The 17,732-nt window shown below is 36.2% G+C and overlaps 1 pseudogene; it reads right to left on the bottom strand.

The window, feature by feature from the left end:
* The window catches only part of LOC131903357 (vomeronasal type-2 receptor 116-like), a 90,646-nt pseudogene extending 73,291 nt beyond the window's left edge, over positions 1-17,355 (bottom strand).
* Between the last annotated feature and the right edge of the window lie 377 nt (positions 17,356-17,732).

The raw sequence follows: 17,732 nt of genomic DNA, 5'->3' as shown, positions 1-17,732 counted from the left end.
TCCTAGCACAAGGGAAGCAGAGAAAGGCAGAATTCTGTGAGTTCAAGGTCAAGCTAGTACCAGAATAGCCAGGGCTACACAAAAATCCTGTCTCAAAAAACCAAAAAAATGTATATGTCTTAGGTAGTATTTCTGCTGCTGTGAATGGAAACCATCGCCTTGGCAACTCTCATAAAGAAAAACATTTAATTGGGTGTCTTATAATTCAGAGGTTTAGTTTGTTATCATCATGGTTGGTCATGGTGGCATGCAGGCTGATCTGCTGTAGAAGTACCTTAGAATTATACATGTTTGATCAACAGTAATAAACTGACTTACTGGATGTGGCTTAAGTGTATCTGGGAGTTCAAATACTGCCTCCAGAGTGACACAATTCCTCCAAAAAGACGACTCCTTCTCCAATAAGGCAATACTAATAAGACCACTCCTAATGATCTTATGTGGGCAAAACACATTCAAACTACTTCAATAATCTAATGGTTTTTAGCAAGGCAATGGGAAAGAGGGAGAAGGGCAGGGCTTGATAAAGATATGTTGGCCACACTTGGTCTGGTTAAAGGCCTTTCAGAATCATTAAGTTTTTGTGTGGGTTTTGTGTATGTGTATAGATTTATATGTGTGTCTACATGTAGAATAACAAAAGAGTTTATGAATTTGAGAGTGATTCAGTTTATATGGAGTAAGTAGGAGGATGAAATGCTAGAAGAAATTTATATAATTTTGATGTTTGAAAATGCAAAAATAATTAAATATATTAAATAAATTCCCCCTTAGTTGTGCCTTCATCTGGCAGGAAGGACCCTGTAGTCCTGAGGTTTGTTCATAAGAATCAGTAACCCTATCACTTAAGGTAGAAACCTCTGTATATTTTTAGAATTAAAAATCCTACATCCAGATTCCTACACTGTTGGGAAGAACACAAGCACCTTGCTCCTCCCTGAATATTCATCTGTGTGAGACTGAGACTGTGAGTGTCCTCCAGTGTGAAGGAGATACTGATATAACACCATGAGCAACTCAACACAAGAACATTCAAGTAAGAGTGATAGCATAGAATGTTTGTGTTTAGGAATAAGACCCCATTCAAAAGCTGTAATATGTAACCTGGCAAAATAAGGAAATGTGATTACAATTGCTCTGAATCAGAGGGTTATTGAAGAGTCATGATGTGCTTCTAGATCTTAAGTCTTTTTATCTAGAATAATGCATTTAAAAACATATGTAATTAGTTAATTTGTTTAAGGGACTGAAAGTTGGTTCAGTTGTGAAGAGAATGTTCTGCTCTTACAGAAGCCCTGAGTTCAGTCCCCAGCACCCATGTCAGGTGTCTCACAGCTGGCTGTAACTAAATTCAGAGACATTGGATGACTCTCACATGTACCTACAATTGAGTACACATAACCACTCATCTCACATACATACACATAATGAAAGAAAAAATAAAATATTGTTTGCTTAAGTTTTTTATTTATCATTGTAAATACACATTAATCCTTTATGTTTTTACATTTAAAACAATTTCACTAGACTTTATTTAATCACTTCAGTAAATATTATGTGTGTGAGTGCATGGAGGTCAGAAGAAAACATCTAGGAGTTGGCTGCCTCTTCCTACTACAAGGAATTTAATTGCTGTGTAATATTAGTGGCTATAAGTGTCCTTCAGAGACTTTATTTCATTGCACATGATGACAGGTAATCGAAGAGAAAAATAGTCCATCTGCCATTTGCATGGAGCTAACAAACAATCATTTGATTAAAAAGAGCTGTGTAGGCAACAACACTATTCAGAAAATTGTGGCAAGTTGCTTTCATATAAAATAATTGTAATCTTGTATTTGTGGCATTATTAAATGGGTGATGCATAGAAAAATATTGAACACAGGACACTCTATTTTCTTCATCAGGTGACATCTCTTATTCACACTTTCCTAGACTTCAGATCACATTGATCCTTTGAAAAGGGATATCTGGATATTGCTTGAAGTTTTCTGTCTCATGCTAAACTGATAATGTTACAAATAATTATTCCTGTCTCCGTTAATCTTACAGAGGACTTTCATTTGGTTCCTAGCACCCACATAACAGAGTTCAGTGGCTCTGATGCTCTGATCTGTTCTCCACAGACTTCTGCACATACATGGTGCCTTAAACGTATGTTCAAATTTAAGAAATAAATATTATTAAAGACTCATTATTGGAGTTAATCAACCTGTAATTTTAGAGGAGATAATCCCACTAGAAACGACTTTTGTAAAATCCCCTCATATTGTAATTTGATTATCAAAACTGTTTATTTGAAAAATGACACATGAAATGAATTTCCAATGAGTCAAAGCTGTATGCCAAGGCAAAGGGTATTACTTGAATTTATGTTGCTATTGATCACATTCCTATAAAAATGAACGTAGGCAAGTGATGTATTTGATTTGTGGATTGGACTTTTAAACGCTTTAATCATCCTATGTAGGTTAGAGAGGATGAACACTGGGAAGAATTTATCTAGCAGAAACACTCACTTGTCTCATTAGAAACTTCATTTTCTGGGCAGGGGTTGCAATCAAAACAGCAGACTGTCATTCCCTCCTGCCAGAATTTTCTGAATCCAGGACCACAGTCAGCACTTCATGCAGAGGGAGGCATCTGAGGAAAATTAGACACTTGCTATTATCAGTAGTTTTACCTATTTCTTCCATATATCCATTAGATGAACATGGTGAAATAAGCTTATTCTATTTACAGCAAATGAGTGACCATATTTTATTTACACAATAAGCTTATTTTATATACATCAAATGAGTGACCACATTTCACTTAGTATACTGTATAATGTCATTTATATGAATGTGTGGAAACATTAATATAAAGTTGAGTAGCTTCACCTTGCTAGAAATTCAGGAAGAAGAATAGGTTGTTTGTTGTGGGCAACACTATAGTGCTTGCAAACTTTTTTCTAGTTAATTTTTGTCAACTTACCACAAAGTACATTAAAAAGTTAATGGGAACCTGACCTAAAAGAATCCTCTTCATTGAACTAGCCTGTCCACCTACCTGTGATACATTTTTTTAATTGGCACTTGATTAAGGAGTGCTCTGCCCACTTTGGGCATTTTCCCTAGGCAGGGCATATGGGAAATGAGGCAGAGCAAGCAAGTAAGTAGAGATTTTCCCCCTAAGTGTCTCTGCTTTAGTTGCAGAATCCAGAATCCTCCCTTGTCCTCCCTTGATTGTAATCCATGAGCCTAATCAACCACTCCTCTTCACTTTGTTTTTAGTCACTGTTTAATCCCAATAACAACATTGCAACCTAGAACTAGTGGACATATGACAGGGGAAGTAACTCCTCGTATCTCAGATACCATACATGAACTCTAATAAAATAGCACTGCAAAGCATGAAAGAGAGAGTATAAGAAAAATTAGGTAAATGGCAGAGCCTCATACATTTGTAGTGATTACATGCTGAATTGACAAGAATTGTCGCTCACTGAAATTGTCACCACTGAAAGGTGGAGTGTTTCCTGAGGTGAAAATGCTGTACAAAAGCTTTAAGTACCGGGGGAACCTGAATAAAAGTTAGCTTACTTAATCTTAATTAAAGGATTTCTTAAAGTTTAAAATAAAAAGTCATTTTTTTTCATCAAAAACCTGCTTTGAGCGATCTGAATGCTGCTTCAGAAAGCTGCTGATTGTTGTGTCTTCACTTTGCATCCGTTCTTCAGTACTACGTTCTGTGTTGAAACTGCAGTGTCTCCTAAGCACAGGGTCTTTCATATTCTCCACAATATGGATTACTACAAATCTTCCTTTTCTTTGGCGTTTTCTTGAAAGAGGCTCTCACAATGTTGTTGGGAGACCTCACCTCCTGATATACACTAGGCTGACATAGTTACCACAGAGATCTGTGTTTCCTTCCTCCTGAATATTGGAATTAAAATATATGCTATCAGCAGGCACATTTCTTCCATTCTTTTTTTGTTTATAGTGTTTACAATTTCTTGTTGTTCTTGCTAAGATACTAAGGACTATTTTGAAGAAGAGTGGAAAATATGTATATAGTTGTCCCATTTCTGACCATGTATTTTTAGGCAGGGTCTCCATTTGCAAACCTAGCTTGCTTGGACTTGCTATCAAGGCCAGACTGGACATAAACAGACAGGGATTTGCTTCTCTCTGCCTGTCAAGAGTTTGGATTAAAGATATAAAACACCACATGTATCTGGCCTCACTGATGATTTTAATGGAAATTCTTTGAGCTTCTCCTCATACAGTACAATGATGACAACAGGATTGTCATAGAAAATCTTTTTAAATGTGACTGGTCTGTATAATAATTATTAATGAATAAGAAAGAAGACTTATCCAGTCAAGATGTGTTCAGACTACTGTTTCAAGTTTTTGTCTGTTTTAAATCTTAACTCTGAATGGATCTTGAACATTGCTATGAGCTCTCTTTGCCCATATTTGGATGATCATGTATTTCTATCCTTGAGTCTATTTATGTGCCACATTTACTTTACTGATATGCATATGTTGAACCATCCTTGTATCCCTGGAATGAAGTCAACTTTGCCACAAGGACAGATATTTTTGTTGTGTTGTTGAGTTATATTACTCAGTATTTAGTTGAGAATTTTTTCAACCATATAAATCAATGTGTTTAGTCTCTAGTTTTCTTTATTATGTTCCATTTCTTCAACATTCTTTCACTACATATTTACAGAAGGGATTTCTGCGTGTTTGTAAGTGAGGTTAGATTCTGGAAGCAAAAATGACTATTGGTTTTACAAACCAATGTTGATGTTTGTGTTTTTGATTAGAAAATTTGAAGATTAATATTTAAATGTTATTGAGAATTATTTGCTAATTATGGCCTATTATTGTTACTGCATTATTTGATATTATACTAACAGTTGTTTTTCTGGCTGGTGTTCTAGTGCTATCTTTTTATTACTTGATGATTTGAATATATCTTACTTTTCCATGTGTAGAAGTTCTTCTAGTGTTTCCATAACACTGTAAGAACCATTATGAATTCCTATAATTTATGTGCACTGTTGAGCATTTTTCTGTCTCTGTACTACTTAGGGTTCTCAGGAGTAAATAACTTAGAAAATGAATCTGTCTTTATATCTCTTTCTCTTTTTCTTTCTCTCTCTCTCTCTCTCTCTCTCTCTCTCTCTCTCTCTCTCTCTCTGTCTCCCTCTCTCTCTTTCACTCACTCACTCTCTATACATATATTTATGTATATATATATATATATATATATGTATGTGTATATATATAATATATATATATATACACTTTATACACTTTGAATGTCTTATAGGCTATGGTTTAGCTATTACAACAATTGTTGTAAACAAATGAACAGACCAAGAATTCAGAAAATTCTTAGTCTATGAGGCTGAAGGATTCTGCTGATCTTCACTATACACTAGAATCCCAAATAAATAGTTTTTATGCCAGTGAAAGTACAGAATTGCTAGAATGGTGAAAGCAAGTAGATAAACAGCAAAAGCTTACTTTTCAATGTCCCTGTATTGACTTCCAACAGAGGGTGTAGCCCTAGATAAATATTTGCTTTCCAAAATCAAATAATCTGATTAATGTTGTATCTTCTCAAATTAAGCCCCAAATAAAAGATATGGTTTTTCCCATCTTAAAAGATCTCAATTTGGAGTCTGTTCTCCTACATGATGGCCCTAGCCTCTAGGCTTTAGGACCAGGAATATAACCTGTAACCCTATACCCTCACCCACTGCAGCCCAAGTTGCAGGCCAGCAGGCAGGACTCCTGCAGGCAGAGCTTACTACCACCCCCTCATCAGACACTGTAAACTATAAGCCCCACTCTATTGCCAAAACCCACTCATCCCCCAAGACCACGACTGTTCCCTCAAACACACAACACCAGCTGCAATTGGACCAAGAGCTCCAACTGGACCAAGAATGCTGATTAGACCAAGTGTGGCTCCCTGACATACAGAAACCATTGGCACTGATTGGAGCAAAAGATTGGTAGATGCCAGTGTAAGAACACATTCAACACCATAAAGACCAATATGGCACCACCATTTGGTTCTACATCAGCAAGACCAGAACATCCCAAAATAGAAGACATAGAAGAAAATGACCTTAAAAATGATTTTAAAGTGACAGTATCTTTTAAAGAGGAAATGAAAAATTCTCTTTAGGAATCAAAGCAAAGAGAAACAAAAAAATTGGAAGAAATCAATAAATCCCCTAAAGAAAGGCAAGAAAACCAAGAAAAAGCAATAAAACAGGCAAAAGAATCAGTGCAAGAATTGAAAACTAAAATAGAGGCCAAAAAGAAGATGTAAACGGACAGAATGCTGGAAATTAAAATCTGAGCATATGTACAGGAATTACAGATGCAAGCATAACCAAAAGAATGCAAGAAATGGAAGAGAGACTCTCTGGCACTGAAGATACGATAGAGGAAATAGATTCAGCAGTCAAAGAAGACATTAAAGCCAACAAAGTCATAACACAAAACCTTCAGGAAATCTGGGACACCTTGAAAAGACCAAACCTAACAATAATGGGGATACAAGAAGGAGAAGAATAGCAGCTCAAAGACGCAGAGAATATATTCTACAAAATGATAGAAGAAAACTTTCTCATGATAAAATCAGATTTAAACAATACCTATCCACAAATCCAGCCCTACAGAAAGCACTAGAAGAAAAATCCAACCTAAGGAATTTAGAAACATCCAGGAACACACAGGAAATAGATAATCCCACACCAACAAATCCCCAAAAAGGGAAACACACAACACTACCACCAAAAAATAACAGGAATTAACAATCAACGGTCATTAATATTCTTTAATATCAATGGACTCAATTTGCCTATAAAAAGACACAGACAGACAGAATGGATACGAAAACAGGATCCATTTTTTCTGCTGCATACAAGAAATACATCACAACTTCAAAGACAGGTACTATATCAGAGTAAAAGGCTGGGAAAAGCCTTTCCATTCAAACAAATTTAAGAAGCTAGATGGTGAAGTTATTATATTATCTATAAAAATATATTTCAAACTAAAATTAATCAAAAGAGGCTAAGAAGGACATTACATATTCATCACAGGAAAAATTTATCAATATGAGGTCTCAATTCTGAACATTTTTGCCTCAAATACAAGGGCACCCACAGATGTAAAAGAAGCATTACTAAATCTTAAATCACACATAAAACCCCACATGCTAATAGTGAGAAACTTCAACACTGCCCTATCTCCAGTGGACAGGTCTGCCAGACAGAAACTTAGTGGAGAAATAATGGAACTAAAAGATGTTATGACTCAAATGGACTTAGTAAACATCTACAGAACATTCAAACCAAACACAAGAGACTATACCTTCTTCTCAGCACCCTATGGAACCTTCTCTAAGTATGTGACCACAAACTTGATCACAAAGCGAATCTCAGCAGTTACAAAAATAAATGGAATAATCTCTATTTTGTCAAACCACCATGTCTTAAAGTTAGAATTCAACAGAAACACAAATTACAGAAAGCCTACAAACTAATGCAAACTGAATAATGCTCAACCAAATCACCACTGCATCAAGGAAGAAATAAAGAAAGAAATTAAAGACTCCCTAGATTACAACGGAAATGAATGTACTACATACCAAACGTATGGGACACTAGGAAAGCAGTACAAAGAAAAAAATTCATAGATCTAAATGCCTACATAAAGAAGTTGGAGATATCTCATGCTAGCGACTTAGCAGCATACCTGAAAGCTAGAGAAGAAAAAGAAGCAAACTCACCCAGGAGGAACAGATGCCAGGAAATAATCAAATTGAGATCTAAAATCAATAAAATAGAAATAAAGAGAACAGTACAAAGAATCAAGGAAACAGAGAATTGGTTCATTTAGAAAATCAACAAGATAGAGAAAAACCCTTATCCAAACTGACTAAAAGGCAGATAGAGAATATCCAAATTAACCATATCATAAATTAAAAGGAGACATAACATATGAGAATGAGGAAATCCAGGGAATCATCAAGTCATACTTCAAAAACATGTGCTCCACAAAATTGGAAAATCTAAAACAAACAGAAAATTTTCTAGATAAGTGTCATATACCAAAATTAAATCAAGACCAGTTAAACAATTTAAATAGACCTATTACCCATAAGTAAAAGCCCATGGCCAGATGGTTTCAGTGCATTCTACCAAATGATTGGTTTCAGTGAAATTCTACCAAAATTTCAAAGACATAATAATACAATGCTCCTCAAATTTTTCAACACAATAGAAATAGAAAGAACATTGCCAAATTACTTTTATGAGGCTACAGTTACCCTGATAGCCAAGCCGCACAAAGATGTAAAAGAAAGAGAATTATAGAATAATCTCCCTCATGAACATTGATGCTAAAAATACTCAATAAAATACTGGCAAACCAAATCCAACAACATATCAATAAATCATCTACCGTGACGAAGTAAGCTTCATACCAGAGATACAGGGATGGTTCAACATATGAAAATCTATCAACGTAATCCATCATATAAACAAACTGAAAGAAAAAAAAACCTACATGATCATCACAATAGATGCTGAAAAAGCATTTGACAAAATCTAACATCCTTTCATTATAAAGTTCTTGGAGAAATCAGGAATACAAGAAATATACGTAAACATAATAAAGGCAATTTACAGGAAGCTGGTAGCAAATATAAAATTAATGGACAGAAATTCAAGGTGATGCCTCTTAATTCAGGAACAAGACAATACTGCACACTCTCCCCATATCTATTCAATATAGTACTCAAAGTCCTAGCTAGAGCAATAAGACAACAAAAGGATAGGAAAAGCATACAAATTGGACAGGAAGAAGTCAAACTTTATTTGGAAATGATAGGATAGTCTACATATGTGACCCCCAAAATTCTACCAGGGAACTTCTACAACTGAGAAGTACCATCAGGAATGTGGCTGGATAAAACGTTAATTTAAAAAATCAATAGCTCTCCTATAAAAAAATGATAAACAGGCTGAGAAAGGAATCAGAAAAACATTACCCTTTCTAATAGCCACAAAAAAAATATAAAATACCCTGGGGTAAATCTAACCAAACAAATGAAACACCTGTATGACAAGAACTTGAAGTCCTTGAAGAAGGAAATTGAAGAAGATATCAGAAAATAAAAAAGATCTCCCATGCTCATGGACAGGTATAATCAACATAATAAAAATGGAAATCTTTACAAAATAAATTTACATATTCAATTCAATCCCCACCAAAATCCCAACACAACTCTTCACAGACCTCAATAGAACATTACTTAACTTCATATGGACAAAGAAAAAAACTAACATAGCCAAAACAATCCTGTACAATACAGCAACTTCTGGAGGCATTATCATCCCTGACTTCAAGCTCTACTATAGAACTATTGTAATAAAATAAGCTTGATATTGGCATAAAAACGAACATGTGGACAAATGGAATCAAAGTGAAGATACTGACATTATTCCACACACCTATGCACACCTAATTTTTTGTTTACAAAGAAACAAAAATCGTTCAAGGGAAAAAAGAAAGCATCTTCAACAAATGGTGCTGGCATAACTGTGTGTCAACATGTAGAAGACTGCAAACAAATCTGTATTTATCACTATGCACAAAACTCAAATCAATGTGTATCAAAAACCTCAACTGGATCAGGCCCTCTGGATAAGTGAGACAGTTGATTAGCTTGAACTGTTTAGGAGGCCCCCAGGCAGTGGGACTGGGACCTGTCCTTAGTGTATGAACTGGCTGTTTGGAACCTGGGGCCTATGCGGGAACACTTTGCTCAGCCTGGGTGAAGGGAGGAGGGGACTGGACCTGCCTGGACTGAATCTACCAGGCTGAGCTGAATCCCCAGGGGAGTCCTTGCCCTGGAGGAGATAGAAATGGGGGGTAGGCTGGGGGGAAGGGCTGGGGGGCAGGAGGAGGGAGGACAGAAAAATCCGTGGCTGCTATGTAAAATTAAATTAAATTATAAAATAAAAAAAACTCAAATAAATCCAGCTACACTGAACCTGAAAGAGGGGAAATTAGGAAATAGCCTAGATTGCACTGACACAGGAAACCACTTCTTAAATATAACACCAGTAGCACAGACACAGAGAGCAACAGTTAATAAATGATACCTCCTGAAACTGAGAACCTTCTATAAGGAAAGGACATGCTGATGGGAAGGCTAATTTGAACAGCCACTCCAAAAATCAGTAAGGGGACTTCTCAGAAAACTGGAAATCAATCTACATCAAGACTTAGCTATACCACTCTTGGACATATACCCAATGGATGCTCAATCATACCACAAGGAAACTTGCTCAACTAAGTTCATAGCAGCATTATTCATAATAGCCAGAACCTGGAAACAATCTATGCACCTCGACTGAAAAATGGATAAAGGAAATGTGGTACATATTCACAATGGAGTACTACTCAGTAGAGAAAAAAATGACATCATGAAATTTGTAGATAAATAGATGGAACTAGAAAATATCCTGAGTGAGGTAACGCAGACTCAGAAACACAAACATGGTAAGTGGATACTAGATGTAAAGCAGAGGATAATCTGACTACAACCCACATCTCCACAGAAGCTAGGACACAAGGCAGACCCAAAGAGGGACATAAGAATCACCTTGGGAAGGGGAAACAGAGATCTCCAGGAGTGAACTTGGGATATGGAGGGTCAATTGTGGGGTGGATATGGAGGATGAGAACATGACAGAATAGGGTGGTCTAGCTGGAGGAGTGATGGAGTGGGAGAGCAATGAAGGAGATATCTTGATAGAGGGAGACATTATAGGGTAAGAGAGAAACCTGGTGCTAGGGAAATTCCCAGGAATCCACAAGGATATCCCAAGTTTAGATGACTAGCAGTAGTGTTTAGGGTTCCTAAACAGGATTACCCTGCTAATCAGATTGGTGAATACCCTGTCACCACACGGCCTTCATCCAGTAACTGATAGTAGCTGATGCAGAGATACACAACCAAGCACCAGGTCGAGCTCTGGGAGTTCAGTTGAAGAGAGGGAAGAGGGATTATATGAGCAAGGGGGGTCAAGATTATGCTGGGGAAATCTACAGAGCCAGCTCAACCAAGCACATAGGAACACAAAACTTTAGACCAACAGCTATGGAACCTGCATCGGGCCAGACTAGACCCTCTGCATACGGGAGACAGTTATATAGCTGGATCTGTTTGAGGGACCCCTGGCAAAGTGATTAGGATATATCTTTGGCTTTTTGGATCCAATTACCTATGGTTAGACACCTTGTTCACACTTGTGGCCAGGGATAGGGGCTTGGTTCTACCTCTACTGAATGTACTAGGCTTTGTTGTCCCACCATGGGAGAACTTTACTTTTTTCAGGAGGGGATGAAGGGTGGCTCAGGGTGGTTAGGCAAGGATCGGGGGTGCAGGACCAGGGATGAGAGGGGGATCTGTGTACGTAAAATGGTATGTAAAATGAATAAAATTTTGTTTTAAATAAAAAAATTAAGAGATGATCTTAATTAATGGCATTTCTTCCTTTTCATTCTTTCCTTCTTTCTGCCCATTTCTTTATTTTTTTGTATTGTTTTTAGAGACAAGGATTCTCTTTGTAGCCCTGGTTATTCTTGAACTCAGTCTGTAATAAAAAATAAAGATTTGCATATGTGTAATTTTCTCCTCATTACAATTAGCCTCAGTTTTTCACCACTGGTGTCAGGGGTTCAGCAGAAAAGAGGAAAATCATTGTGTAGTACTCAGAGTGGTACCAAAAGAATTTCACTTTACTGGAAATAATATTAAACAGTGCTAACAACCATTTTTATAATTATATTAAAAGACAGAAACATGTTCTAGTATGATAAATATTCAATGTGTTCATGTCTGTTATCTTCAAAGAATTAATAAAAAATCATATCAAAAAGTGAAAAGGAGAGTCATACTAAAGGATTCTAAAGAATGGTCCCTATTGTGACGATCTATTTCATTTCACTAAGTTACAAGGAAGCACAAATAGAAATGCTGTGTAATGGAAATCAGAACAGTTAGGTCAGACCCACCTCTCTACTTCCTGTGGCCCACTCTATAATGTCTTCATATAAATGGAGCTGTTGACCATGTGGAAAATATGGGCTAAACTGTCTAATCTTCACCTTAAGTCCAAGACCATTTGGGAAATTCCAAATCTGGAAAATGTCATACTCTGCCTGCAGTTTTTCTTTCTGTTTTGTTATCACTTTGTCCCCAACATTATAAGTGAAGTGGGTCTTCCTAAGAATGGAGTGCAGCTGAAAGACAGTCAAAATTCTTTAGTGTGTGTGTCCTTGCTTGAAGTCAGAAAATGTATTCTGATTTCATCATAAATACAACTTTATTGAAGGTGCACAGTTGAGAAATTGCAATGAAAGCAAGTGGATTAATAAAATTATCATAATGTCCCTAGAATTGCAGTTCTCTCAGTGGAAACTACTAAACACAAATGCATACATACATGCAGACACCAAACATAAATATTAAATATACAGAAACACATACGCACACTCATACAGATACAGAGATACATATATAATACAGCCACATACTATTTTCTCACATGCAAGCCAAGACACACATGCGAACACAAAGACACACAAAATCACACTTATGCACCCAAACAGACACACAGAAAAAAGAAACCCACAAAAAACATACACAGGCTCACACACACACACTCACAAATTCATAGATATATACAGATACAAATGCACAGGGAGACATTGATGCAAACAAATTTATGCTGAAATCCAAAGAGAGACAGTCACACATACAAATACACACAGATACGCTGAAACAGAGATATACATGTGCACAATGGAATCCAAAAATACACACAAATAACACACATGGACACATGTAGACACATGTGCTGACAAATACACACAGGAAGAGTCATACAGAAACACACACCTACTGGAAAAACATTGATGTAAGAAAAATTAACATTAAGTTCTACAAACAGACAGATATGCAGATAGACAGAAACACATTTATTCACATCAACACAGATATACACCTAGATACACAGAAACAAACACAAATACATCATAAACAATAATAGCCATCCATCCACACATATAGATACACATATATGTACTGAACAGAATCCTACCATTATTTTCTGTGTATTTTCCAATGCCTAGATTTGGGGCAGAATAAGCTAATAACACTGTAGAAAAGTATCCCCTACACTGATTACCACTTATTTTACAAATAATGAACAAAACTTATCTTCCCATCAGAGAGATGATTAATGAAGAAGGACTCCTATGTTTCTAGTATTAGAACAGGGGTGATGATATTCAGGTCCTCTGTAAGAAAATCACTGATTTACCTTGATAAATTCTGTGTCCTACTCTAGTGCCTTTGCAATTGAGATTTATACCAACCACTAGATTTACTTTCTCAGGAGCAAAAATGTTCAGAAAGCTTTATATTTGGCAAAATATTTCTTAATCAACTAGAATGTGGCATCAGAGAGACTATTAAAGACTCTGACATTGATGACACCAAATATCATCCAATAGAAGAAACACTACCTTCAAGCAATTATATTGATGTTCTTTCACTTTATCCATTGTCTGAAGAAGATTCTCCTGGAAGAAATGGGCCACGATATGCACAGCATTATATATATCGTAATTGCCATCATTAAATGCCATGTCAAAAGTCTGTAATCCTAGCCATTCCAATGAGGCATTGGATGAGCAGTTCTTCAGTGTTTTACAATTAGAAGCTGAGACTTCACAGTTAAAGTTCATCCACTCCAGACTTGCCAGGTATTCATTTGTGATGAGAGGGCTCAATGTCTGGAGAAAATTTTTAAAACCAGAAATCTCAGCATGATGGTGTGCAAAAGTTAGAGTCTTTTGAGATGAGTCAAGTGTAAAGTCTCTCATACTTGAAGTGACATCCCACTGTGAGGTGGTGACCCATATTTTCTGTATACCTAGAGATTCCCACATTCTAAAGCTCAAAGCTAGAGTACTATCTGTATCACCATAAATGATAACAACATTTGAGGATCATGTCATGATTTGCTTATAATATGTTTCAGCTCTTGACACATATAAATGCATGTTGACTGGAATCATGTTCACAAAGGCAAAGCAGATTATATTTTCTTCCATCTCTCTTTTCAAATATGAGAGAAACTGGATACCATGATCATTGTCTGAGATGGTCAGCCCAATCCAGTTCCAGCTGAAGTGAATCATGAGAGAGATCATGGCCAGGGCTAGAGATGTGTCCTTGGGGGCCATCTGATACAAATAAGGAAATTGTTCATGATCACTCAGGATAGGATGGAAGGGTCCAAAGGTAAATTGAACGACCTGGGACACAGGGAAAACCATGAGGTAACATGCATTAAAATAAGTTGTTAAACGCACTTTTCGGCAAAGAGATCTTAAATATCCCCTTACCTGTTACTTATTCCCTTATCTATACTTCAAAAACAGTATTATGAAAGGCCCATAAAATCTCTGAATAGTACCCTTGAACTATGTAGTTTTACATAAGTGTAAGGTCAGTTTGTCCCTCACACTCTTCTCTGCATCTTGGAATGGCACCAATAGAGACAGGATTTCTTGCAAAACTACCACACAAAATCTCACCTGCTGAGAATTGTAGAGGTCCATTGTTTTCCCAACTACTAAAGATTCTGCCAAGTTTGGTCCTGAAAGCAACACTGAACATATGTTCAGATTAACACAGTTATAATTAGGTACATTATAATGATCTTTTACAGAAGATTGAATGATATCATATGCTTTTGACATGAACTTACAATCATCTGCTAGAAATCCAAATGCTAAAGATGTATTTGGTAAAATATCAGGGTTCCTGTTGACTTGATCCACTGAAAAAGCTAAGGCCAGTGCAAACTGATTGTTGTCATTTCCTCCTCTGTAAAAGGTTACAGTGATTAATAGGGACAGAGATTTAAAGATAATCATGTGTAATCAATACAAGGACTATCCTGTAATGGATGGTATTCCCAAGCACCCCCAAAGACTCAAACAAAATTTCTATGTTGGGATTTTGAGATGACATAAGAAGATGGAAGCTTACAAAAACATTTAAAAGTTCATGAAAATACAGGCCTATAATTAAGAGGAGCCATAAGAATCTTCTACAGAGAGCCTTGTATATCTCTGGTTTTTGAGTTCTTTCTCAAAAGGTAAAGACAAGGCCCAAGACATTGACCAAACAGTAAACCTGATTGTGATTTCATTTTTAAATTATTGAGCAATATGTAAAATACACATGGTGTGTGAATCATTGAGTTTATAGTATTTTCTTATGAAATTAACTGAATAGGGTAAGGCAATCTTGAATGTCAGATTATGCACAATAGTCAGGACAACATTTGGCTCTGTTACTTCCAATTCTTTATAATCAATGGGCAATATAGTTAACATATGCCATCCTGACAATCTTTATCTTTCTTCTTTCTGGTCTATGTCTTGAGGCCATAAAATCTTTTTTAAAGATTTGTTTTTAAATAAATTCAAATACCAGAGACAGATTTGGTAATAATGTATATGTGTATTCATTTATGGGAATGGATAATATTAATGCTCAGTTAATCCATAAGAAGGGAATGGATTCCAGCTGTGGACTAAATGGACCTCAAATGCACAGGGATACACTTCCTTTAGGTCATGAGTGCAGAGATTACTACCTCTTTAGTATTGTTCACTTATTTTATGTTTACACTGCCATGTCATATATTCACACTGGGTTTATCTAACCAACACAAATTTTTCTTGTAGAAAACATTGTTTGAAGACCTTCTCAGTTACACTAACACAAGAATAGCATCCTATTAAAATTTGTATGTGCCACTACTACATGTTTGTAAAATAGAAGATTCTAAAATGTAAAATGTATGAAAAAGTTTATGAAGTTTCATGTAAAAAAAATGAGTGACAGGTCAGTTGGAAGAGAATGATACCAGCTTGTGTTTATGTCTATGGGAAGAATAATAACTCCACTTTCTTCCTAGTCATTTCATACCATCTAACCAATAAAGATCAAATATACACAAAATTAAAATGTAGATAGTCTTGAAATTGGTAAAATAAGCAGATATAATGAATAAGATTACTTAAAGAAAAACAAAAGTGGTAAATGTGATGTAAGTGTCAGAGAATAGACAGATTAGACATATATAGAGAGAAGACACAGCTTCTTAAATAACGGTAAATGTGAGCTAGTGGGCAACACCTCTCTCCCTACCATCAATTGTAGCCAATTTACACATGCTACAGCTGTCTCTCAGGCAAGTGACTAGGTAAGGAAGCAGACATCACTACTAAGGACAGCCACAGTTCTCAAAGAATGCAAACATATCATTTACAGTCCATATAATCCTTCTTTACTGTAAAGAAAGAGTGAATAAATGGACTTTGAAATTAAAGATCAGTGATTATACAGACATACAAGTGAATAATGGGGAAACAGGAACACATATGAAGTTTAAAGTGGATAGGTTTCCTACTTTCCTTTTTGGTGCATCTTTAGAAGGCACAGTGTGACTACATGCAGATCATCTGAGAGAGTAACTGAACATTTTCTGTAGCTAGTGTGCCAAAATGTGAAATTTTTCTGTAGCTAGTGTGCCAAAAATATCATTTGCCCTAGCAATGTGTTAAAAACTACCCATTGATGGCATATCCATCAGCTGACTCTACTGTATGGCATTTATTTTCCCAGTTAGGATGGCATTCACTGAATTAGAATGAGGTTCCTTTTGATGAGACATCACCAGATATTGTGATATGGAAACTGTGAAGAGGCAGACTATATGTGATGCGACAATGTATGGAGTCCTTTCTTTACTCAGCTTCCAGGCTTGGAAGTTAGAGGGTAAGTGGGAGAAAAACAAAACACTCTCTGGACAAATTAAAAGTAGAAAAATGGCATTGACTTTCTAAAAGAATTTGGAGATGTTTATTGATGTGCAGGTTGGGAGAACGAGGCAGAAGTTTTAAGGCATTGCTCTGATCCTCATCCTCTGACCCCTCATGAAATATTCATGATGGCATCTATGTAAAAAGTATAAGGCACTTACCTTTCTTTAAAAGGTTGTATGAACTCTGTTATCTCCACTGGCCCATGTACTGTGTCAAGTACAAAGTCACATGACTGAAATATTCCATCCTTGTCTTCTCTCTGCTTCACTGTCCAAAAGCAACTGGGATGAATGGAACTTGACACGTGAAGTGAAATGTTCAGGAGCAAGAAGAGTAAAATCAAAATGAACATTTTTTTTTCTGCTATAACCCTGAGACTTTTGGATTGTGACATGCCGTTCTTATCAGAACATCAAATGGGCACCCAGACATCTCCACTTACTTTTATTTCTGTAACCAAATAAGAGGCTACTTATGTATCATGATTCATTTTCTTTATTTGTGCATTTGTTTCTCACCTGTTGAGAATACTTTGAAACTCTCTTCCCTGGGGCTCTTCACCTGCTGTCCATAGTCCATGACGTACAATTTGGATGATAAATATATAGGATGATAGTTCAGCTAGTTTCATGACATCATTCATCTTTTTGGAAAGTAGAGTCCCAGGGAAAATAACATTTTGGGAAAGTTTGGTCCAATGACTGTCTCAGCTTTTTGTTAGTGTTAACA

The sequence above is a fragment of the Peromyscus eremicus genome, chromosome 1 (genome assembly GCF_949786415.1).
Source record: "Peromyscus eremicus chromosome 1, PerEre_H2_v1, whole genome shotgun sequence".
In the NCBI taxonomy this organism is placed as follows: Eukaryota; Metazoa; Chordata; class Mammalia; order Rodentia; family Cricetidae; genus Peromyscus; species Peromyscus eremicus.
Note: the sequence above shows the minus strand (reverse complement) of the source record. Positions and strands in the feature narration are given on the sequence as shown.